General features: G+C 34.4%; 1 protein-coding gene and 1 non-coding gene across 4 annotated transcripts in view; both read left to right on the forward strand.

Annotated features, from left to right (window-relative positions):
- nahoda (DOMON-like domain-containing protein nahoda) overlaps positions 1 to 26821 on the forward strand; it is a 107373-nt gene that overhangs the window by 23505 nt on the left and 57047 nt on the right. For 2 of the 3 annotated variants that reach the window (XM_076130093.1, XM_076130095.1), the window contains exon 2: positions 11902 to 11938. The gene's annotated coding sequence lies outside the window, so the exon portion shown is untranslated. Of the gene's footprint in view, positions 1 to 10243; positions 10263 to 11901; positions 11939 to 26821 lie in introns of those variants that run through there. The other variant, XM_076130094.1, reaches the window with a different exon arrangement.
- On the forward strand, positions 11277 to 11349 carry TRNAM-CAU (transfer RNA methionine (anticodon CAU)). Its single transcript has one exon. It is a non-coding gene; the product is annotated as a tRNA-Met (tRNA).

The following is a 26821-nucleotide window of genomic DNA, read 5'->3' on the forward strand; positions in this document are numbered from 1 at the left end:
TTCCGTGTTATTACAAAAAGGTTGTGTAATATAATCAAATCAAAGTTGTCACGTTTGTCTTGTCAGTGTGTCTCTACAATGTTGTTTAACACTTTTTTGTCGTGAATATTTAAGCGACTATTTTTAAATAACTGGTCGGTTCAGTCAGGAAGTTGTTGTATCGACTAGTAGACGATGAAAGTGTTTTTGTAATGTTATTGTACCTGTTTTACTAGAAAAAATAGGTTTTAGTATATTTATAACCGTTTTTTCCAAGAGTTTGTAAGAAATACAGCCAATATTGCACTGCCAAATAATCATAATTGAGGAAAATGTCTGGTTAACTATCGTTCTGTTAACCTTTTCACCGCCAGAGTAATATTGAAAATCGGTGTTCCCCACGCCAAGCAATAAATTCCTTCGTTTATACCTACAAAATAATAGTCACGGGAAAAGTGTATATCGATAAAACTTCGATTAATTTTACGTGTTCTTATATTATGAGTAAAAATTGCATAAAAGTACCACAAAATTTTATTGAATTTCTCCCATGTGTCAACTTTACACTACTCAGTACTCATTACCCAAAAATAACAATGATATACACGAACAATTTGCATAAAAAAAGTACTTAATTCAAATATTTTATTCAAAAAGTCACAGCACTAATCCCAGTTGTGACGACACCTTTTGACGTTAAGAAACGCCACTGGCGTGGTCAGCGCTGCGATTTCAAATTTTGCCGCCTTATATTAGAGATGTACCAGTGTGGCAAGTCGGAGTGAAGTATAATATATCGTTACGTTTAATCATTCATCTGAATAAACGAGTCAAATATAAATATATTACTTGTGTACTAACACAATCATAAATAAATCACCGCTAAGTAAATTTAGGCCTTATGTGTTCATGTTAATGCATAAACTTGCTCAGCGCTGTCATGCGTATTCATTACCGACACGTTTCGTCATGTACCTAACTAGCGACCCGCTCCTGCTTAGCACGGGTATTTAATAACAATATTTCTCCACTATTTCTTGAATGTAATATTATACATAAAACATTCCTTTTTAATCATTCTATCTATTAAAAAAACGCATCAATATCTGTTGCGTAGTTTTAAAGATTTAAGCATACAAATATACTATGTAGTGATAACATATTTCTAATATTGAATAACGACAAAAGTAGTAACTATACCTAAAAGGTACAATAAACATAGATAGTACGTATTGGCATGATAACTGTGTTTTTTTGTTAGTCCTACAACATTAATAATACCTTTATTGTTTGTTTAATGTATTCAAACAATAACTTACCTCTAAATCGTCACTCCTTAAAGATTCTGCTTCAGAATATGTAACATCATCTTCTACACCTTCTAACACTCTCAACAGCTCTTCTGTCGTCATTTGACTTGAAGACATTTTTGTGGCGCAGATGGTGTACGAAAAATTTATTATACACAAGAATTTATGTACCTATTATTAATAACGTATTGCAACAACACTACGAGTGTCCAGCAGCGCGGGTGACGTCAGAGCGCGCCGTCTGATTCCGTCAGTGGCGTACGAAGCACTGTAAGGGATTCCGCTAATAGAGATGCGCGAGAGTTGCCACAAAATGATCGATTTGCACTTATTTAGTCATGAGTTTATCACTAGATATGGTAGTTTTATTACATATTTAGGTTTGTATTGAATCTAATTTAAAACATATCAGACAAAAAATTTTTTTTTCAGAAAGGAGTGAAGTATTTCAATTTGTTTTCGAAATATTGCATAAAGTGTTTAGATTGTAGTCCTTTTCCTTGCACATCACTAGTTGACGCGTCTTCACGTCTGTGGCGTGGATTTGCGGGCTAAATTTATACATTTTGCATGATGATTTACTTTGTTTTTTTTTCAGGTACAACTGTCTAATTATTATATGTCTTTGTGTAATAATGTAATAAATATGTTTAGGTAATAATAACAGGAGAAAGAAAACACTTGAAACGTATTGTTGTATGTTTATTTTGAACTATAAAAAAGTGATATTTTTGACGTGCTATCACGTCGATGGCGTCGTGAGCGATTTTCAATTTTACGTCTCTTAACGTCCGTGGCGGTGAAAAGGTTAAGTAACTTCTGCTCACGACGTCTGCAAAGATTTCCCGTGGTAAAAAGTATTCTGTGTTAATTCAGGTTTCGCATTTATAATATTAGTAGGATATTAGTGGGATTATTAGTAGCCAAATGGCTCACATAGCTCTCAAGGAGTTCGGAAAATAGATGGGTATCTTCGTTAGAACTTTACTAACCATACGAAGCCAAGATGGTCTAAACACGTGGCCTAAAATAAAATTCTAATAAATAACAGTCTGAGATCATAAGAATCATATCACAAAAACATCACACACAATAATCTTAATTACATCTTTTCCACTATAAAAAACAAGAGAATCATCTATGGTACATACATCAGATCGTGACCCGTCTACAAGGCTGTGGGTACATTGTTAATTACACAAGTTGAGTAACTTACACGAAGCATCTGCCCTACGCAGGTGAGTACATAACCTTGTGAACATAGTTGAATGGAATTTGAATGGCATGTGGTTAGCTATTAAAAGCGATTTATTTGCGGTTGAAACAGTTCGGCAAGTGCGTAGGCGGTAGGTTCTAAAGCCCGTCTTGAAACTGGCCGCATAGGCGCATACCAACTTAAATCCTTGTAACAATGAAACTAGCCGTTTGTAGCCAAATACTGGCCAGAAAGACTTTATTAGACTAATTTTATTGATAGTGCGTTAGAAACTTTTAGTCCAATGAAAAGTTATATTTAAGGTTGCTTTTTCAGAAAACGCAATTTAAGCTAAAGTTCCAGGCTCTGGGGTCACCATCCTTGTCACCCCAAGCCGCCATTTTGCCGGTGACTTAAATTTTTGTTAATGATATTAAACGACCTTAAATTCCGTAAATGGATTATTTAAGGTTAAATTCTTCATAGTCATTTATAGTGAATATCTGACGGATTGGTTGCGAATTCACTCTTTCTAGCTCGAAGGAAGTTCACCTGTTCTGTTTTCTATGCCTCATCATCTCAGCCGGGAATCGTCCACTGCTGGACAAAGGCCTCCCCCATCGAGCGCCAATAGGACCGGTCCTGGGCGGTTCTATGCCTACGATTCACCAATTCCATATGAAAAAGGGACAAGCCTTTTCCAGTTATGAGAACCGGGAAATATGTTTATAAGATTTTTATGTACGTGTCATAGTAAACAAATTTGATAAGCATCCGTAACCAAGTAGTCTTTCAAGGATGCAACCTCTTTTTGTATGAAGCAACTGTCATTACTGTCATTAAAGTCAAACTGTCAACTTCCTCGTGTGCTCATTATGTCACAGTAGGAACTTCAAAATTGTGTTTGTTTAAAATATGTAACAATCTAACAATGGAGTATTTATTGTTACATACTCATTTTAATCTCATTACGCAGATCTTTAAAAAGAATACTGTAGGGGTTTCGTAATTATCTAGTTGGTTGTGAGTCCCAGATTTGAAGAATTTATTGTCGAGTAACTTTGATAACTCATATTAATAACCTGGTGCGTGTGGGCCTGAAAAAGAACATACAAGAAAGCGCGCATACTTTATACAAGACGTATCATATAGAAAACTGTCCTTTATCTACAAAAAAAACAGAATTGACGCTGCAAGACAAGCCTTAATTAAACTAAAACTTAAGCTTAGACTTACCTACTGTTTAGCTTCTCAAATGTAGTGAACATTACAATGACAGATGCGCAGTATTATACTGTCCAAATGCATGCATGCATTACTTAACAAATGTATGGGTTTGACGTTAACGACCAGTTTCAGAGGTTATGAATAAGTGTCAGATATGCTGTCTGCTAGATAAAGTGACAGCAAATATATGAAAACGACTCAAATTCCACTTGATAATATATTCTTTCTGACAGTTAACAAGAAGTGATGAAACTGAGTTTAAGTTACGCATACTTACAGAAGCATCTCTACAGATTTCCATGGGGATAAAGTACTGTACAAATAATAGGTAATAATCTCGAAGCCTCTTCCGTCTCCCAAGGAAGTGAGCGATCAGTCACTTTAATCGGCCGACGTTCTCGCAGCTCCATTTTGACATTATAAATCATGTAAAGGCCGTAGCGCGTCGACCGTGACCGACGGCCGCTTAAGGGCACCTGCTAATGGTTGCGTTTTATTCATGTTTCTCTACCCTGGGAACTGAAAATTTACTTAAGAAGGTAAAAACAGCCTTTTTTTCGAAATCCTTGGAGAAATAAGCGTCACTTACATAAACTTAACTCCGAAATATTCTTAGGTAACTTAGGTAAGCAGTAGCGCGTTTCACTATCAATATGTCGACGACTGTCAACAACCAGCCAGCTTTTGACAAAAATTGGATGAAAATCTGATCAGCGCGGCAGCGCCTCTATCGGGTGCCGTAGGAACTATCTTTACGGTACATTTAAAGTGTACATTTTTTGATGTTTGTATTTACCTATTGTAGAGAATCAAGTAAAAAAATACCAATATCACACATGATTCGTCTTGAGAACCGACACATCTTCAAGCCCATTGTCATCAAAGGGTAGGAAAAAAATTGCGCGTATATCATGATCGAAAAAATCTTTGAAATTCATCGTACTCTGTAATACGCCTTTACTATAAATTCTAGTAACAGTATGTAGGCCAATTAAGGATGTATGCTTGTACACCTTTGCCTAGATAGTTTGAAATAAATCAGTCTCAAGTACGTACAATTTGTATGATAATTTAACTAATAGTTGCTATTACACGGCTTTTAATGTATTTGACGCTAGGTTATCAATTATTTATTGACTTTATTAATTAAGTTTGTTAGTCAAGTAATAAGTTATGTAGATCGTGAGACTTTAGTTAGCAATTTGTATCTATGTCCGTCGAATGTTGCAGTTTACCTTACCTTTGAAAAGTATTATTTTACTACTTTTTACGTCAAAATTATGAATAAGAATGAATACACAAAAAAAAGGTTGAAACTCCCTATGAAGAAAGTACAATTCATTGACATCGTTACCAAAAAAGAATATATGGTTACTGATAGGTTCTTTAACAACGAGAACTTATTTTTACACAAATTAAATAGAAATTCAGAAAATTGCTCAACTTGACTAAAAAATGCAGACTAGTCAATCAAACTAACTATACAAACAACTCCAAAAAAGGCTTTTTCCTAATAGGCTTGTTTTTAAACCTATCATTACATAGATGGAATGAAGGTTACCATTTACATAAAACTATCAGACCCTACTTAAATATTCTCAATCACACTTCACACTTGACCAATAAGTCAAATAGTCACGTCATTAGTATGTCTACAAAATAGTATTGCGGTAATCGATTGACAAAACTCGACTATGCGCCCTACTTACAACACTATTTACATAAAGTGCCATCGACAATGTACTCTATGGGACCTTGTGAGACGCGTGAGTCTATAGTTTTATACTCTATGATACTTGATAAAAAGAGGTCTTGTAACTTAGATCGTGTGATGTTTTTGTTAGATACAAATTGGTAGTTTTTTGTTCGTATTATTTTAGATGAGATGAGCAGATCGTAAGCGTGATGATTTAATGATTGCTTTAGGCAGTTTGGAAAATAACCTGTAATGTACCTAACTACCTTACTTTTAACATTGCGAGTAAAATCAGAGTAAGATCAAGTCATTTGTAATTAAATAAATTGATCAGCAACATACATTTATTTTGTTTATTAATAAATGACAATCTTTATTATTTAATATTGGCCCGGTGTCACCACTTCATAATATCTTTCAGATAACCCATCAGGTAAAATTCTGACAGTTGTTTTAGTACATTCGCTGTCACTATAATTTAGCAGGTAGTTTATCTGACACTTAAATGTAAACCGTGAAAAATTCTATCAATCTTTCGTTTTCGATACGCGATGTTATCGAACGAAAGTTAAACAAGCTTAACTTAACTCACAAAGTTTCCCTTCACCGTTAAATTAAACGGCAATTTCCCACGTAATATGATATGTAATTTATGTAAGCACCCTTTCCATTTGTAAGTCGTAATAGTAAATATTACAATCTGCAAGAAATCTTCCATTAGTTATCTAAACAAATGGTATCCGCCATGATTATACTTGTTAATTTATTTGTTTTGTAAACCGGTTTTATAAAGGTTTCTTTTATGGCTGTTACATCCGTTACATCATGGCACAAATATTTAAAAAAGAACTTGTAGTTTTTTAAATTGGCTATGGACTCCCTGTAGTGTGATCAAAATTAGGCAAAGATTTTTTTGTAAGTACTGCCAATTTATTTGCCTGACATTTTATTTTGATAGAAGCAAGAAATTAAATTCTTATTTATTTTTTCCTTTTCGATATTTTATTATTGCGAAAGTGCAATCAATGGTGGTTTTTACTTTTTTCATTTTCTTAATTTTTCGTTCTGCGCATTTCTTGACTTGTGGCAGAGCTTTAATTACGTGTTTCATATTAATGAAGAAGGCGTTTATACGCGACCATTGTTTTGTTAGCTATCAAAAATAAATTAAAACATTTCCTTTGCTTTGCGTAATAGTAGGTAGGTACTTACTTGGATAAAGATAAAATAAAAGCTACTTAGAAATGGAAAAGCTCTTTCGCAGCACGTTGTCTATATAACATGGTAAAAAGGTAGGTACCCACTATTCCATTCATATTCAATTATTTACGTACATAGATATACATCAAATAGACTCGTATAATAATATGATAACTAAGAGATCGAAGTGAGAATGAAACCAATCACTTCCCGTAGGTGTTGCAATCGTCAAGGCACGACTATGGGACTGTTAACGAGGCCGTTCACCTGAGCTAAGAAAACAGGTGGTTTAAACTAGAACTATAATATAGAATTATGTTAGGAACAATCTTTTAACTGATTTTTACTCAACGTTTTTACAATCAGTGTAGCTGTCAATTTAAATAGCAGAAGCTAGGAAAACTATGGAGGTATTTTTCAAATACGCTTTTATTATTTACAACACGCGGTTGATCTGGAATCGGGAATACAGCTTGGTAGTCGCCAATTAATTTGTAATTATGACGACGAAAACCTATTATCCAAGTTAAGCTATGTTTACATTAAATGTGTTGAATAAACCATCGATATGCCAAATTGCTAATTGTTTTGCAACCAAATCCATTTAAAAATAAGTTTGTAAGTAGAACTGAAAGAGGAACCAACTGCCTGTTACCCAATTTTTTTGCGTTGGTAATAATAACCAAATATTATTATCCTTTACATTTACGCTTTGCATTTTGGCAAAACTTTACCCAAACTTACGCAGAATTGAATCAAATCTATATTTTCAAAACAACTTGTGCTAATAAACAGTATTACTACATCTTGTACTAAGCCTTTGATTGATAGCTTCATATATGTCGGAATTTAAACAAAAACTAAATAATATTGACGTAATATATTATGTAGAGAACATCATTACTGTGGTAGTGGGCGTCAGATGATATATAATTGAGGCGTGCGGACAAAAACTTGGAATAAACGGTCACGATGCCAAGTTGTTATGTGATGATGGAATATTGAAACTTGTTTGGAGTTCTTATGTATTAAGCTAGGGATAAGGCAGTTTAAATTTGTGGTTATAGCCAGAGATAAGCGCCAAAATATCTCCTATAATCCTACATATTTTTCTTATATGATTAGTGGTCGTTGTAGTCAACCTGCTTTCAGAGTTGTTCAAGCGCAAGCCTTGGACGTGGCTTAACGACCGTTTATTGAGTGAAAATAGCAGAATATTAGAAGTAATTCACATTTTTTCTGTTACATGCGGATAATAACACCTTGCTAAGCTATTGCATACTGATCTGTCTGTAAATGGACACTGAATGACTACAGTCCGTAATAAAATTCTAAAGACTACAGTTTGTTTACCGTATCTCGTAAACTTTTTTTATAGGAAACTGATGTCTGAGGTTAAAATACGACTTAAGAATTTGACAAAAGACATGAATTTTCTTCATGACCTCCGTAACCTTAAGAAAAAGTTGTTAAAATCATTCAATCAATCAAACAGACTCTCCTCATTCGTTTGTAGGTCTTTCTAGGTGTGCCTAACATTCCTCTCCACAAGTTTATGATTAAACATCGTATAAGCCAAGGTGAATATAACTGATTTAGGATTATTTAGGAATGCGCTTTTGACATAATGATCGACGTTATTCAACTAAGTATACGTAATAATATTAATTTACGAATATGACTGCTAAATGTCGATGTAAGATTTTCAATGGAAAATGATGTTAGAGGAATACTTTTTGAGAATAATGTATAGGTACTGAATCAGTTAAAACTATTAAAATTATTTGTATGTGTACTCGTAATATGTTTTCTAATCATAAAATCGCAATAAAATGGCTGGCTAGAAAGGTCTGAAAAGGTAGGGCAATATTTTAGTAGAATCAAGTAAATAATAAAATACTTCAACCAGTATTAAAGTTGATTTTATCTGACTAATCTCCGTCTAGAAATCGACTAACGAACAAGTTCCACAATAATTCCTTTTTCGAACGATCTTTTAACTTTTTTTAACCATCGAGAATGGTAACTGCATTTAGAACGCGTACGATTCTAGCTCACACTGAATACTTAGTTTCAATATGGCGTCGTTCGAAAATGGCGCGAAACTGATATGGAAACTCGATTTTAGCAAATTTGGATTTGTAATTTAACGCATTCGGAGGTTATTTGGCTGAAATATTGTAGGAATAAATCGTCGTTTACAAATGTGTTTCCTGTATGCAGTTGTGATTATAACTTGCAAATTAAATAAGTTTATAATTTACACTTTTGTAGGTTATCCATCAATATTGCCGTTTTAAATATACACAGTCTGACATTGGGTTAAATATGTTATAATAAAAAAACATGCGTATTTGTTTTATTGTACTTCCGTTTATTTTAATGTTCATTTGCCGAATATGTATCTACTATTTTTGGTATCGTCAATCGATAAAATTTAAGTAGAGGTCATCAATATTACATAAACAATACTACCGCCCGCACTAAGACTTGCTCTTGTGTCGCGGGGACTTTACAAACATACAAGCAACGGACACAAAGTACTACCAGACCTGGAACAATTTATTTGTGGATTGCACAAATGATTGTTCTATGTGGGAATCGAACCCGCGACCTCCCGACGCAATGGTAGTGGCGTGATAACCTTAACCACTGCGCCACGGAGGCAGTAAGATATAATATATGGAAAATCGGAAAATTCCTAATAAAAATAAGAACTTTTATCGATAGGTCAAGGCAGGCTCTTTTCATTTACTATATTGGTCTTGTATCAATGGATAGCAATTATAATTAAATATTGCTTACATGAAAGAGTGAGTAACGCGTGTCAGGGACTTGGGGCTGGTGGGTTCGAGGGTGTGGCAATCATTGCAAGATGCTCATCTCGCAATATGCGTGAGATGTTTTACTCCAAACTTGGATCCACCGTGCGTAAACTGCGTAATCTAGTAATAACTATATTTTTTTATGAAAATACGAAAGCATCTTCGCTTATAAATGGAACTGTAAAGTTTAACTAATATAGCAATGTGTCTTTTTTTAAAGAAAAGTCCCATACTAAGTATTGCTCGGTGTCGCGGGGACTTTTATAGACATACAAACACCGGACGGAAAGAAAGAAAGAAAAGAAAGAAAGAAAGAAAATAGTATTTATTGAACACACAGAAACCATATCAAAACACAATAATATTAATATTAAATAAACAGCGTCCTGTGTGCCAACAGGGAGGTCACTCAGCATTATGCTGGTTGTGACAAACCACAACACAGCGCTGGTTTTCAGTGACCACCCTAAATGACGCCATTTACGGGAGCAGCAGAAACAGAAAAAAATACCATTGTTTACAAACTTACTTGTATACCCATCACCAACAAAAATACCCACATATTAATTGAAAAAAATACTAATAAATAAATAAACTGAATCATTATAAATATTATGTAGGTAGGTACACAAATTATTGTCGTACATACTTGTAATTATCTCTCTCACACAAGACCCGTCTCGCTCGCCGCCGCCGCGCCGGTCCCATCACGTGAATTACTCACAAACACGCGCCGGCGCGACAGCAGCGCACGAGTCACGCGATATTGAACATAATTTTTTATCCTTCAAAATTGAATTACATAAACATAATAAATTTTGTAAATAAAGGTGAGTGTATATCTCTAAAAGTTTACATTTAACACATACCATAATAATGCAATATAAATAACGTTGAAACAAATTTCGACAGCCTGATTTTAAAAATTTCCGTGGACACAAACAAAGATGCAAAACAAAAATGGCAGCCACATCTGAAACAATTATTTGGGGATCGCACAAATAATTATTCCGTGTGGGAATCGAACCCACGACCTCCCGACGCATTGGAAGCGGTGTGCGATTGTCTGTGATATTAGTGGACAAAATTTCGATTTGTTTACATCAAAAACAGCTCGTAAAACAATAACTTTTATGTTGTCATATTTATTTGCCGTGTGTATGACTAAAAAGCTGTTTGTTAAGATATAAATACGTAATTTATTTTACACCTTTTAAAATTACCTATTAGTTTTAAAAACGTAAAATAACAAAACTTTATGTAACTTTCTTTCAAAGTAAGTACATATTTGCTTATAAAAATGCCGTAACAACGCACTTTATAAGCTTATTAATGCCATAATGAATGTAATCGACAGCGCAATACTGAATAATAATTACGTAAATAAACGTTTATATCAAAATACTTATAATTTAATAGCAAAGCAATCAACAAGTTACTTTCTAACTAATAAACATTGCAAGTACATAAAACAAAAGCGTTTGTGAACGAAAACGAAGATGGCTGACAGTGAAAGTGACGCTAAACATTGAGCGTTCGTATTTTAAATTATTGACAGGATTTGACGTGTGAAATGGCGCGAAATTATTAGCTGTTTTGACAGCTAAATGTTAATCGAGATTAATAAATTATGATTATGACTTTGTATGAGTTACGGTTATAAATAATTGCGTTTACTTTATATTTCGTTCAACTGGTATTAATCTTTGATTGTTGTGTTTTTTTTTATGAAATATCTTTTTTTCTTCGATTTAATATACACTTCACCGTATATTTTTTTATCTCGTAAAAGTATAATTTCATAAACCACAAAGCTATCATCAATTTTGCCCTTCTTATCACCGGCCTCGGTAGCGCAGTAGGCAGCGCGTAAGTCTCATAATCTTAAGGTCGTGAGTTCGATCCTCACCCGGGGCATATCTTTTTGTGAAATTTTTCTCTTAACCCAATCTTTTAAATTCTTAACTTGTTATTTTTCACAACATCGAGGCCAATATAAACCTGTTTGAGTTTTATGTTGCAACTATCAATCTACACGCACCTGGCGTACGTTGCGAAATGCTAAACTCGTATGCAAATCCCATCAGTTTAAACAATGAAATGTCTTTACCAGCCAGCCCACGTCGATATCATGGTATCTGCGATTGTTTACATTCATAAATAGTAATAAGACCGGTAATTAAATCGCTACTAAATTTCACAACACATTCCACTACAATGCGTGCGACATTTCACAAATAGACCGCTGTCAAAATTGATTACAACGACATCTATTGACAAGTAGCAGTACTACTACAATGGGTCATGTCGACATTCGTACACACCCATTTTGGTTTATAAAGAAGTAATTATTCGTAATGATTGCTTATTAAAAGAAACTTATTTAGTGAGTTTGTGAACTCATTATATTTATAATGTAACTTTATGGTGCCCTTAATTGAAAACTAAATTGTATTTTTTTTATTTCAGATTGTTCGACTGGCGAGTGTACTTTTAGGATAAGGATGTAAGTGCAATTTTATTCGCGTGTTAACGCTTATTGTATTTTTATCTTATTTCGTAATCTTAACAAGCAAACCGAAAACCGTTACCTTATCGATAGGCCATCTTTAACGAATTTATAGACGGATGGTGTTTACCTCTTTTGTAATATAAAAACAAACCTAACTTTGAAACCTGTATAGTTCTTAATACAACGGGATAAGGTCGAATTTAGTCGAAATTTTTAATTTTCAAGTGTATTTTATTTCGGTAAGGCGGCTTAAATCTACAATGAGTGTAGGGTAAAGCACCCAGTAGTCAGCCCCCAACCAGTAGTCAGCCTTTACAGGCTTTATATCCATGTAATTAGTGTAGAAAATAGTAAAGACCAATAAAATAATCATTAATCGAATCTGTATAATCTTATTGACTAATATGCACAATTACGATTCGATAGCATGGCAGGTTGACGTGTTACACTCATTCTTATGAACTGCCATCAAAGACATGGCCAAAAACGTCGCCATTACTATTTTTTTGTTAAGGATTCGTGTTTTAGTTTTTGGCATGTTTTTAAATAAATTTGATGCAATATGGAACGAATTGATATTTTATGCTAGTATTTAATAGTTTATCTTCGATAAAATCATGCATTGCAGGCGTTTTATTTGTCTTTTGTATTATAAATTAACGTGGCCGACTATTGGGTGTGCAAAATATGAGGTTGATCCAGTACTCGGCCATGAGTGGCTGACTACTGGTTTTTTTGCAATTCTCATATATGTGGTTGAAATTAACAGGGCGAATACTTCTCAACATAACTATTGCGTTGAGCTAAACTCTTCTAAGACAAAAATAGTATTTTACCAGTAGTCGGCCGCATATAAAGTCAGTGAATTTCATGAGGCCGACCATTGGACCTACATATCCCATAGTCGGCCGTCAGTTTTGCTAAATGAAATTGGGTCTTAAATCCTTTCATTAAGGTTCAAATTTGTGGACGGCTATGTTGGCACAAAACTTAGTTACTTGTTTTCGAATAGTATCGTATCAAAAAGACCAAAAGTTCTGTATAAAGAGGAATAATTGTCATGTGCTATGGTGGCGATCAAAAACGTTATGAAAATCATGGAAACGAGTCGAGTACTTGGCATTTCACACATTATTATGACACTACAAGTCCGAAATCGTTTAATAGTCGCACAAATGCCCCGTACCATTAAGCTAGACTAAGTGCACTCCCAAAAACAAATGGCTGCCCTAAGAAACTGGTCACAGTATGCTGGAATCAGCTTCCAGTTTCACCGGATGCAGCTGAATACCAGTGTTTTACATAGAGCAACTGCCTATATGACCTCCACAATCCAGTTACCTGGGCTATACCACGACTACCATAAGATTGGTTGTCAGATTTTCAAGCTTCTGACTAATGGCAACGATTGCCAGAGATCCTTGAATGCCCGCCGGGACCTACAATTTACCATGCCTTCCGAAACACGAAGGAATTTTGGAAAATGAGAAAAGAAAGGAATGATACCAGTTACTTCTATCATCTACCTTCTATTTCCTAGCCTACCATTGACTTATGTATCAACACATCAAGAAAGCTAAAATAGTTTTATAGAAGAGAGCATCTTTTGTAGATTGGGGAGAGTTGAGAAATAGAAGGAATAAAGGAACAGAAAATAAACTTTTATCGCTGTGAACCGTGTGAAGAAAGATTGACTAGAAAACATTTAGAAATCAATTACCTAAGTGCTAATAACTATAAATTAAAATCTTGAAAACCCCCGATTTCACAATATATTTTTTTATTTTATACTTTTTATAGGTTGGTGGTTAGGTTAAGCCATTCTGACTTTCCCACCACCAACTTTCTCAGCATGCGAAGCCATTTGAGACCCCGTCCGAGTAAATTTGCAGACATTCGGTTAATCTCCCCACTTTAACCCACTACAACTTTTAAACGGCTCCACCGATTTTCATCAAACATGTCTAAAAACACTCGCACATATGTCACCTTTAATTGATAAAAACTAAATTGAAATCACTGCATCCTTTCGGGAGTTATGATGCCATAGACAGACAGACACACAGACAGACACGTCGAACGTTATAACACCCCTCTTTTTGCGTCGGGGGTTAAAAATTAATGGATGTATAAATTGTACTGCATGGAATTATTGCAAATGTGCTTTATTTCCTGGAGAATTCAATAAAAATATATTTAAAATAGAACATTTGTATTGAGTAAGTAAGAGGCTGACTACTGGGTAAGACATGGCTGACTACTGGCGAAATGGGGCTGACTACTGGTAAAAAGTGCCATATTTTGTTTAATGTGGATTTTTTCCATAATAAACTTATGAATATGATATTTTGTTAGAGACTTAAAGTTTAATAAATTACCTTTCATACAATGACTAATGATTTTACATCTAGTTGTAAATGTTAAAAATATGGCTAAATCAAATTGACATTTTCACTAAAAGGCTGACTACTGGGTGCTTTACCCTATTATGTAAACTTTTAAGGCCAACCTAAGGCCACGTGGAGTTGTGTATTTAATTTACTAGACTTTTATATCTAGTATTTATTATAGAACATTTTGTTACATATTTACATTTGCTTTTCTTATGATTTTGAGCAGTAAATAACTAAAGAAAAAAAGTTTTCCTATTAATGTCCCATTGCCGGGCTAGGGTTTCTTCCAGGAATAACGAAGAGGTTCGGTCTTGAGTCAGGGATTTTGGAAGAATAAAATAAAATAAATATATTGATTTTGTACTTAATAACAACAGAAACATATTTTTATCTTCAAATTAACCCAATAAAGTTTACCAAAAGAGTAAAGTTCAAAGATCAAGTTTAATAACTTAATAATAACAGTAACTTGAGGTAAAGCAAGTGACCTGCAATTAATTCCTCACCTATAATTGTAATAGGGAGTAAAGATCACTATATTATTGGATATAACGTCATGTTATTTTTATGATTATTACACGCAATTCGTGGATAACCTTAACCGTATGGACCTTTGTTGCGTAAAATGTAAGAACATACACAATTTTAAATCACTTATTCACATGGGTAATATGTGTATAGTAGCTATTCTAAAATAATACAGAAGTATAGTTTTTTGCCATTGACTCGCCTTCTGTTTCACGAGGCTTTGAATATATTGTAATGGTGAACTAACTCACTAAAATGTTATTTTTTTTGCCTTAGCGTTTTTTAATCGACGTAATTTTTTTCTAATATGTAATGAGAGCTATAAAGCTTAACTTTAAATTATTTCGTGGATTTTTAATTCGCGAAAGAATAAAGAAAGAAAAAAAGTCTTCGTGAAAATAGCAACAGCGCTTGCGGATACTGTTTCTTTATAAAATATAGTATTCGCGAGTGCTGTATTATGCTACTATTAATCCAAAATTCTGAAAAGAAAAGCCAGATAACCAGGTAATATTTTTATATCAGTCAAAATATGAATAAAAGAGTAGGACAAAACAGTTTCAAAAACAATTGTCATCAGCACTTCAATAAAACAGATCGAAACATTGCCTAACACCACAATTGTACATAATAGTCGGCCACGAAGTGTATCGTGTGAACTGTCGTATTGGCCAACCGTTGATCGTGTAAAAAGGGCTTCTGGCAACCATTACCTCCTGAACAATTGATGATTGAGACAGTTCCAATGATTATGGTGGGATAGTGGATTTATAGTTATGACCGTAAGGTGTTTTTGTGATAAAAAATAATTTAGAACAGGTGCACATTGCAACATAGAAATATTAATATTATTTTTTTAAACTCCTCATTTTCTTCAACTAATGTGCCCAGCAACTAATGTCCCTTTCTCCTATTATTTTACAGGAAAGGAAAATCCCAATAGACAAAAAACATACATATTCTGTGTCATTAATAGCTACTGCTTCGAAGTTATTAAATGCTGTCAATCTAAGAATGTAATTTTTTATCTATTAAATATAAAACTTAACTTTAAGGCATCCCTTCTTGGTCAATTTTTATATAGGTAGTTACATTTAGAAATAATCAGAAAGTAAATAGAATTGTCAAAACATATAACTTGATAAAATGCATAATTGATAAGAAAGTACGTTGATAGTTAAATTTCTTAATATCTACGTGTTTGATACATGAGTAGAAATAACTACGTGCTCCAATTTCATAGATACATAGATCATAGATACACTTTAGAGAGCTGGATAAATTCCGATCTGTTTGAAACGCGGCCTATCTACATTTTTGTTGCGATAGATAAATCTGTAGTGTTGATAAACTGGATCGCTTCTGGGCATACTTAAATTGCTTAGTTGAATGCGGAAATACGGCGGTGAGTGTAGGATCTTGGTTTTCGCATTATAGTAATATAATCGTATATAATGGGTCAAAATTTTCCCCGTTTTTGTAACATTTTTCGTTGCTACTCCGCTCCTAATGACCGTAGCGTGATGTTATATAGCCTATAGCCTTCCTCGATAAATGGGCTATCTAACACTGAAAGAATTTTTCAAATCGGACCAGTAGTTCCTGAGATTAGCGCGTTCAAACAAACAAACAAACAAACAAACTCTTCAGCTTTATTATATTAGTATAGATTAACTACTAGCTGACCCGCGCAACTTCGCCTGCGTCACTTAAGAGGGAATGGGTCATAATTTTCTCCGTTTTTGTAACATTTTTTACTGCTCTCTCTCTCTATTCTGCTCCTATTGGTCGTAGCGTGATAGTACATAACTTATAGCCTTCCCCAATAAATAGGCTATCTAACACCGAAAGAATTTTTCAAATCGGATCAGTAGTTCCTGAGATTAGCGCGTTCAAACAAACAAACAAACAAACTCTTCAGCTTTATAATATCAGTATAGAAGTATAGATAATGTAGTATCTGATAAAACTATAGTATTTATACAATTTGTCACGTGTCTCATCTGACATTGGTAGTGCGTGACAAAACGGACATGTTCTAAGTGACACTGTTATTTTATATTACGTGATGTCATACTTAACAATGAGTTTATAATTCTGATAAGTTTCAGTAGAGGACGCCTGTAAGTGTTTCAAGATCAATCTAAAGGTCGATGTTTTAGGAAAACAGCCGTTTAGCCGCTAGTTTCGGTATTTTTATTTGGCATTTTTGAGTCTAACCTTATGCTCGCGTTTGTTTTCGCCTGCTTCAACATAAAGGTCCGTGTTTTTTGTCCTCAATATTGCAAAATTTCATCTAAATCAGTTCAACCATTTTGCCGGGGAAAAATATGAGTTAAAATTTTTCCCGTTTCTGTAACATTTTTTACTGGTACTCTGCTCCTATTGGCCGTACCGTGATGTTATATAGCCTACCTCAACAAATAGGCTATCCAACAGTACTATATTTTTTCCCTCAAACCAGTAGTTCCTGAGATTACCTCGTTCAAACAAACAAACTATACAATTTTATAATATTAGTATAGATCGTAGCATGAAAAATAAAGTTGGTATCTATGTTTTTCCGTTTATATTTCTTCTTGTACTGTATGCTGAATCAGGAATCAAATATAATATTATGAATGCAACTTTTCTTCTACAACAGATGCTCATTCATTTCTCCGAAGTACAGGTGCAACGAGCAACACGTGTCGGTGTAATACTCGCTTCTTATAACGGTAAATTGAAATGTAAAGGTTAACGACTCTCGTTCAACAACAAAAGACTTTACTATCTTTCTCACTTTCAGTTTCTGTGTTCAGTCATCAACACAATAAGTTGATATTTTGGCCTTTTTACTGCTTGTTTTGTTGGTTTGATGGGTCAATCTGTAATATGTTCACCGAAAATTACTAACTCAGGCCAAGTGATATTCTTAAAATGGTAGGTATTCTGTCATAATATGTAGGTACTTTTAAAATTAATAATTTATATTTTTTTTTATGTCCGACCTCCAGTTTCTGAGGTACATTTAGCGGTAGTTTGTCTATTCAACAGCGTTTAAACTCATACAAAAAACGCTATTGAATAGATAAACTACCGCTAAATGTACTTAGAAACCGGGCACGAGTGGGCTACTCAGAAACAAAAAAATATGTCAATAATAGCGTGATTTTATGTATGTATTTAACTATGTATGTATGTACTTTTTAAATAACAAGGGCTCATACATCACTGATTCCGTGGTCAAACGCCTATGGGTCAAATCAGTACAACCGTCTATTCTTATCTATACTATCTAAACTAATATTATAATCTATACTAATATTATAAAGCTGAAGAGTTTGTTTGTTTGTTCGAACGCGCTAATCTCAGGAACTACTGGTCCGATTTGAAAAATTCTTTCACTGTTAGATAGCCTATTTATCGAGGAAGGCTATAGGCTATATCATCACGCTACGACCAAAAGGAGCAGAAAGAAGGTAAAAAATGTTACAAAAACGGGGAAAATATTGACCCATTCTCTTATGTGGCGCAAGCGAAGTTGCGCGGGTCAGCTAGTTCAGAATATAACTGAACTGCAGTAAAAAATGTATATAACATGTAAAAAAAACGTTACCAAAAATTGTAGCGTATAAAAACCTTGCTCTAAAATAAAATTGCACAAAATCATAAGCAACACATGTAAAAGTTGATCGATTACGATTTACAAGTAATTCGATTACGCACATAACACAGTACTTTTACTGACATTATTACATAAATTGTTTGTCGCGGTATTATTCTAGATCGTATTACAGTGAAATATTAAATTTTATTAAAGACTAGCTGACCCGCGCAACTTCGCTTGCGTCACCTAAGAGAATGGGTCAAAATTTTCCCTGTTTTTGTAACATTTTTCGTTGCTACTCCGCTCCTAATGACCGTAGCGTGATGTTATATAGCCTATAGCCTTCCTCGATAAATGGGCTATCTAACACTGAAAGAATTTTTCAAATCGGACCAGTAGTTCCTGAGATTAGCGCGTTCAAACAAACAAACAAACAAACTCTTCAGCTTTATAATATTAGTATAGATTAGTATAGAAAAGGCATGTGTGTCAGTGTTTTCGTGTCTTTATAGCACTCGACGAATATCTTTGAGTGTCTGAATGTAGTCGCAAGCCACTGCGAGGAAAGCAAAAACAAAAAAAAACATACAGTCGAATTGAGAACCTCCTCCTTTTTTTCAAGTCGGTTAAAAACAGGAGACATACGAAAGGAGTGTCTTTGAAAGTTATAAACTCTAAAGTTAAATGATTAAGCATGTAATTTCAATTCGGTATTCAGAAAATTCCTTCACCTACAAAAAAATATGACATTAGTGTTCCACTGAAAAAGTATTTTAATAGATGAAATAAAATTATGACCGAAATCAACATGAAGCATTCTTTTAACTTGTCATATCATTATTATAAGTCTTGCAAAAACTTTTGCACCGCGAAAACCCGTTGATGAATTTGGCGATACAGCAAGTTTCTCTGTCGACCAGTTAAGTGAAACTTTCGTAGAAAATGACGAACGCTGATGATATCTACGTAAGATTTATCACTTAGCTTTGTAAATTTACACCTGACGCTTTTGTGGAGGTATTTATGGAGTACAAAGACACCGCAACTGGTTTTGAAGATGGTGAAAGATAAGGTTTTGTCATCTGCATTCCTGTTTTCTTTTAGGGGCAAAGTCCAGAAGGTAGCTAGTTGTTTTGGTAGCTATTATAGTCATTTCGTAATGATATGATTTTTCTAAGCCTAGTATGGTTTGTTTCCACAAATATCTTTAGATAGAAATAGGCGGAAGGAAGAAGATCTTTTGCTGTAGAGGGGGATAGTACAGGTAGCTTTTTCATGTATAGATTGTTTCGGATCCTCATAAATGTAGCTAAAAAGACTCCAAAATTCTACGTTTAATTAAGCGAAACTACAAAATTTACCTTTCACGGCATTCTTCTTTTTCTCGTAACACGCATACTGATAAAAAAACTATCCGTCTATAAAATCACACACACACATACAGGCCTGCAGAATTTTGTCTATAACTTGTATATAAATCTCCTAGAAGTAAAACGTCAAAGTCAGCCGTATGTGTTACGTATGTAGGTGCGACTAACGACCTTGTGTCACTGAGCTGTGTGTGGGACGATCATTGTTCGACGACGCCTCGCAGAAGATGCAAGCACATATTCGTACAACCTTCAATTATTGAGAGCCCACGTTTGAAGGGAATTGTGGGTTTTGTAGGATATTTATTGTTTTGTAATTGTGTTTATAGATTTGTTTTTGTAGGATAATAGTACCTGACAACACGTGAATTTTGATTTGGTATAATGGTCTCTGAGCATATTTTTAAGTTTTGCTTTTTAGGTCTACACAAAAAAAATCCTTCCATTTTTGTATCATGTTCATAATTTGTATTACCTGTGTAACTGAGGTTGTTTAATATGACGTTTAAAATCTCGTTTTTAGTCCACAAACACAAGGCGAAGATTCTATCAGAGGTGGCTTTTTAAAACGTATATCAGCCTAGTCTTTCTGCCAAACTATGTTGGACTCGGCTTCCAGTCTCACTGGATGCAGCTGAATATCAGTATTTTACATGGAGCCTGGCTCTACAACCCAGTTACCTGGTTTACAATACGATACCTTTCGTTAAAATTGGTTGTCAGACTTTCAAGCTACTGGCTACCAGCTGGCCCTTTAAAATGTAATGTCTCAAATTCCGTTGAGGCTCAGAATGTCAACTTCCTAAAATGTCCCCTGGTACCAAAATGTCAACTTCCCATAATGTCCCTTTCCCAAAATGTCCATTTCCCAAAATGTCCCTTTCCCAAAATGTCCATTTCCCAAAATGTCCCTTTCCCAAAATGCCGCTTTCCCAAAATGTCCCCCATTTTTAGAATTAAGCGTTACAACCCAACTAAAAAATAAAAAACAATATAATAATCAAATTTTTAATTTTAAATATTTGTGGTATCAACTCTTTCGTCAATTATTTATTAGAAAAGGAATTCGAAATGAAATATAGTTATATATTATCAACATAATTATAAAAAAATAACTAAAACATAACTTTAATTAGAACTAAAACGTTCAAGTACACAGTAATTCAATAGGATTTCAATAGTCAGATACAGACTGACACAATTAAGCGTTAAATTATTATCAAATTTAGAAATAAATTCAATTAAATAAAGTAAGTCTCAAAAATATCAATTTCTTTAAAAAATGTTCAATTGTGAGATGATTTCCTTGTAATTGTTTTAAATATCTTGCATATTTTCTATCGAACTCAATATCTCTGAGCCTTCTTCTGCGGTTGGTCTGCTTAAATAGTGAATCCTGTATACGGCCATCCCAGTATTTGCTTTCTTTTTTTATCTTATTTAAAAAATAATACAAATTTGGATTCTTTGGTATAAGGCTATTTACACGTCGGTGCCATCCTTCTAGAGCATTGGTGGTTCTATGGCGTTGGCCAGCGCAGCTTAATATTAACGGTGATTTTTTGGGATACCAGGTAGACTCGAAATAACTGCGAAAAAGCCTCATCTCTGATGTATTTGGCGCTGTTTCCAAAATATAATTCCATGCGCCTGGTATATGATTTGCCGGCACCAAAGGAAGAATGGCACTCATTCTAGTCACGTTACGACCAGCTCTTGATTTATTCAATTTTGTTTTTTTTGAATATTTCCAAATCGCTGCATTGAAGTGATGGTAACAACCAGTCACTCTAGCCTGCGGAAAAACCGCCGAAACTGCGTTCATGATGGCAATTTCATAATCCGATTTAAAAGTTTTAATTTGGATCTGTAAATTCTCTTTTATGTTGTGTTCTATTCTTTACTTCCAATCACAAGTGAGGACGATTATTTGTATTTTATTTTTTAGTTGGGTTGTAACGCTTAATTCTAAGAATGGGGGACATTTTGGGAAAGCGGCATTTTGGGAAAGGGACATTTTGGGAAATGGACATTTTGACAAAGGGACATTTTGGGAAATGGACATTTTGGGAAATGGACATTTTGGGAAAGGGACATTATGGGAAGTTGACATTTTGGTACCAGGGGACATTTTAGGAAGTTGACATTCTGAGCATCAACGTCAAATTCTTTGATTAACCTAAGTGAGATCTTTCACGTTATACAGAGGATCTTTTTCGAAATATTTTGCTCATCATTTCCATTAGAAACCAGTCTATAAGGGACGGTGAGTCTTGCGTAAACGATTACGTTACATGGGCGTTTTGTTATGCTCATAACTAAATCATCTTCTATCCGTATCGGGTACATAATGTAACACGCGGAACTGTTAAAACACCGTGGAATTATAACCTAGAATGTTAATAACCACTTAATCAAAATGGTGGTACAGGTGGTCAGGTATCTTCTTGTATAAAATAATTAGTTTAATTATCTAATAATGTTTGTTTTTAAAGTGAAGTCATACTCGTTAAGCCCTGTGGTATTCGAAATGTCCATTTGCATATTAATGTAACCATTTTTGGTAATTGGTTGGTAGAAATATGTTGGTTTTAATTATGGTGTTTTATAACCAAATAAGGTACCTTACATAAGTCATAAAAAATCGTAAGTATAGTCCAACAATTTAGTAGAGTGCCTTGCGTGTGATGTGACTTCAAAATCCAGAATTTAAAACATCAGTGATCCGCAGGCTTATGCATCATAGTGGTCTGTTTGATAGAGCGACTTTATTTTGGAAATACACAGAATTAATCATTAAAAGTTAGATTAACTACATAAAACATAAAACGGACATTGTATATTACGTTGTATCGAGTTATAGGCCTATAAAAACTAAAATAAAACGGTTTGTAAAATAAAATAAAATAAAAAATCAACTAATTACAACATTTATTTCTCGTTTTAAGTCACGTAAAACAGTAAAAAGCTCTTCAAACAATCGTCAACGTCAATTTGCCGCCAAGGGAGCCGCCATTACTCAATGGGTTGCCAGATGAAAAAAATATTATTACATCACTCTATAGTTCCGTAATAAATAAACTCAGCATGTAATTTATTTGCATAGCTAATAGAATCAATAGTTAGATATCAATATCGGAGCCATTGTAATAGAGTAACGGATACTATGAGTGGTTTATTGAAATATCTTGAACGAAAAAGATTGTAATTGAATGGGGCTTTTGAAGTCAGAATTTCTTTTGTAGTTTACTTATTTATTTTTTCATCTTAGTTTGTTGTTGCAAAGTAAATTCTATTGGTTATAGTATCCAGATGATTGCATAAAGGTCAGGTGCGTAGTACTCGTAACCGGTGGTCCTGTATGACATGATGTATGGATGTGAATAAAGCTAAATTTGTAGGAATTGTAGCACTAGGCTTTCCTTACACACCGTGGGAAAGGGCGAGATTCATGTAAATAATTCTACAATATAAATATTATTCACTTAATAGTACCTACTATTCAAGTGGTCGCCAGTTCAAACTCGAGGCAAAACACCGATAACTTTTCTAAGTTATGTGTGTCCACTTGTTCTAACGGTAAAGGAAGACGTCGTTATGAAACTGCGCATGCCTTAAAAGATCTCTTAAGGCCATGAAAATCCCCGCACTTGGCTGATTGATTCTCGTGGTGGACTCAAGGCTTAACCCCTCCCTGGTTCGGGACAGACCCTAGCCTTGTTTTTTTCGTCAGTAAAATAAAAATCTAGAGAGGTAGCGGGGGTCTGTCGGGCTCTCTCGCCAGCTAGGCGTTCCGGCTTTTGTTGCTTTTTTAAATTTGGGCATACCGACTAAAAACCTGACGGTGTTCCTTTAACAGTCACCATAAAGTGACCAGGACGTGGTACCTCCAATTGGATACTCCGCGTCCCAATCAGACCCTAGCCTAGCAGCAGGAAAGTTCTACAATGCAAATATCCTCTTGTTAGTACATGTCTCATAGTATATACATACGTATTTATGTAGTTAAAGCTTCTTCATAGCAGAAAGGGAAAGTGGTACTAATGAACGTTTCGCAGGTGGAATAGTAATCGCAATAGTTGTACTACAGGTTTGTTCCGATCTTATCTGCCCTCAAATATCTGCGCCCATTCACTTGCCTCAACAAAAGTATTTATCTTGTCTTGACAAGCTGTCAGAATTAATTTTAAAGCAATTTATTATACCTTTGGCAATAGTTTGAGTTGTTGATAGTTGAAATTTGCTGGAAGATTAAGGGCGAAGTTGACTACTTTTGAATAAGTATTGCGTAGTGTATCAGGATTTTTGACAGTTGTTTTCATTCATTTGCCGTTATTTTATCTACCAGATAGGTTATCTGATACTTATTTGTGAGAGCGGACCTTAATAACCAACAGTTTTTAAGGTCCGTAAAATATCTGGCTCGGATTTTTCTTTTAAATCAATATTTTTAAACATGTATATCTTAGGTATTAAGATTACATGCATTTGGTAAAAAGCCATGCGAAATAAAGACCCTATAAAAAAGCAATATAAACATGCATTTTCTAGCATCACATCTTTGCCTTTACATCTCCCAAAAAAGGAAATAATTATTAAAATTATAAGAAAATATAAAAATAAACTAATATGGCGTAATCAATGGACACACATGCGGATGTCAATCGAAAGTACCATGTAAAATCCACTATGTAGAACGCGTCAGAGATGTTCGTCTTAGTCTCAGTGGGTGTGGTCGTATGTCCGTCACGGCTACATTATGAACGTGTTATATAATTATAATAGCTTCTACCCGCGACTTCGTCTGAGTCAGCAGATTTTCCGTTGTCAAAAGTTTCCTGTGTCGTCATGTAGGTAGGATATAAACAATTTGCGTGCCAAATTGCAACAAAATCAATTTTGTAGCTTTGCGTGAAAGAGTAACAAACATACTTAATCACAGACTTAAGCATTTAAAGTGTTATAGAAGGGTTGGGGTTGCACTAGGGTTGATTTATGAAAAATAAAGTAGCATATGTTTAACTCCATGTCTTCAACTATCTTCATGTAAACATACATACATACACAAAATCACGCTTATTTCAGGCAGAGACCAGAGAACGCCGCTTGGTATGATCCTTGCAAACTTTTTTTTCTTTTACCCCATATCTTTAACTATCTCCTTGCTAAATGTCATCAAAATCGATTCAATAGTTTCACCTTGATACAGACAGACATACGTTGGCATTTATAATAATAGTTTGTATATAATTATATATTGAGAAATGTTTGTAAGTAGGTACTATGTGAAACGGTGTAAGGCTATTTGTTAACACTGTGAAATGATACCAAGGTGGCAACGATTAATGTGTGAAGTAATTTAAAACAGATCTTTTTAGGCCTCAGGTTATTATATTACAAGCATATTATATTTGCTCATGTCGTTTAAAATCAAAATTTACTGCTAATTTTCCGAGCCTCCAGACTGCACTAACAAAAAATTATTTTCTTTAAATAAACAGCAAATTGTCCGAAATAAAATAATAATACGTTTTTTCGTTTCTTCAATTAAAAAATTGTTCTCCCGCACTTAAAATTTCTTTTGTGACGCGGGGACTTTTACAAACATTCAAACAACAGACATAAAGTACAAACAGACCCGTTACAACTATTTGTAGGATCGCACCAATCATTGCTCCGTGTATAGAACCTGCGACTTACTGACGCTATGGTAGTAGCGTAACGACCACCTTAACCAATGTGTCACGGAGGTCGTAGATCGGTTAAACGAGAATTCTATGAAAATAAATCTGCACATATCTGCAAACCCCAGTTACAAGCGTTTACCGTAATTACATGTGTATAAGTACAGGTCTCACTTATTTTTGGAGGCGCCCATAGCCAGTTGTGCTCACCGGTCGGTAAACGATCTGTGGGTTAAGCAACCGTTGGCGCGGTCATTCCATAGATGGGTGACCGCATAGTGGTATTTGAACTGGGCGTCTCCGTGCTTCGGAGGGCACGTAAAAAGTCGGTCCCGGCTGTTATGTACTAAGGTAACAGTCGTTAAGCCATGTCAAAGGCCATCGGGCGGCTTGAACAACTTTGACACTAGGTTGACCACTGACCATACGATAAGAAGAAGACTTATTTAATGAACCTTCGTTTGTTATTTATTTCACAGGAAATATACAATCCATCTGATGCACAAATATGCAGTTCAAAAAATAAAACATCGTCTCATTTTCAACACTTTCTTCCCTTGAAAAAGATTAAAAGTATTAATTACCGTGAAAGTAATCACATTACTGTACAAATTAATTAGGTAATGTTAATGTATAGAATAGTTGAATAAAGAGTTTTTGTGGTGACCCGGAATTGATTGAAGGCTGTCTAGCGTCAACGACGTAGTAGATAACTGACCTTTTGAAAACTAAATTAGTTTACGGAGACCATATTAATGAAGATTTTTTTTGTTAGCATTAGTTTTTGTCGGTGACATCGTCCGTTTGAAAAGATACTTCGATATAATGGTATTCTTTTCGTTAATCCAGGTTATAATCTATCCTTGTAACAAATTTCGTCGAAATCCGTTCAGTAGTTTATGTTTTGATCAATAACAAAAAGACACGGCATGATTGAAATCACAATATCATTATGTTCAGGCGTGCGGTAAAGATTTTTTTGGGATATTCCAACTATTCTAACTTATAAAAAAAAGTACAGATTATTGTTTTATAAATACAGTATTTACAAACAGTGATTGGAGCCTCCTTCTAGGTACTTAGGTATAATTCGAGTCTTTATTTCACTTAAAAGTCAAAACCGAAACCAGCAAAAGAGTAAAAATGTTGAAGTAATTCTACTTGAGTTATGTAGTAAGAACACATTTCTTAACTCCTCACTTTTCAGGTTTTATTTTCCAACCGTTACTAAACTGGCAACACTCATTGTCGCCTACTTTCACATATTTCCAGATAATGTTGCCACAATATACTTTACGATAATATCAGGGACA

This window comes from Anticarsia gemmatalis, chromosome 23, assembly GCF_050436995.1.
Source record: "Anticarsia gemmatalis isolate Benzon Research Colony breed Stoneville strain chromosome 23, ilAntGemm2 primary, whole genome shotgun sequence".
Classification (NCBI taxonomy): Eukaryota; Metazoa; Arthropoda; class Insecta; order Lepidoptera; family Erebidae; genus Anticarsia; species Anticarsia gemmatalis.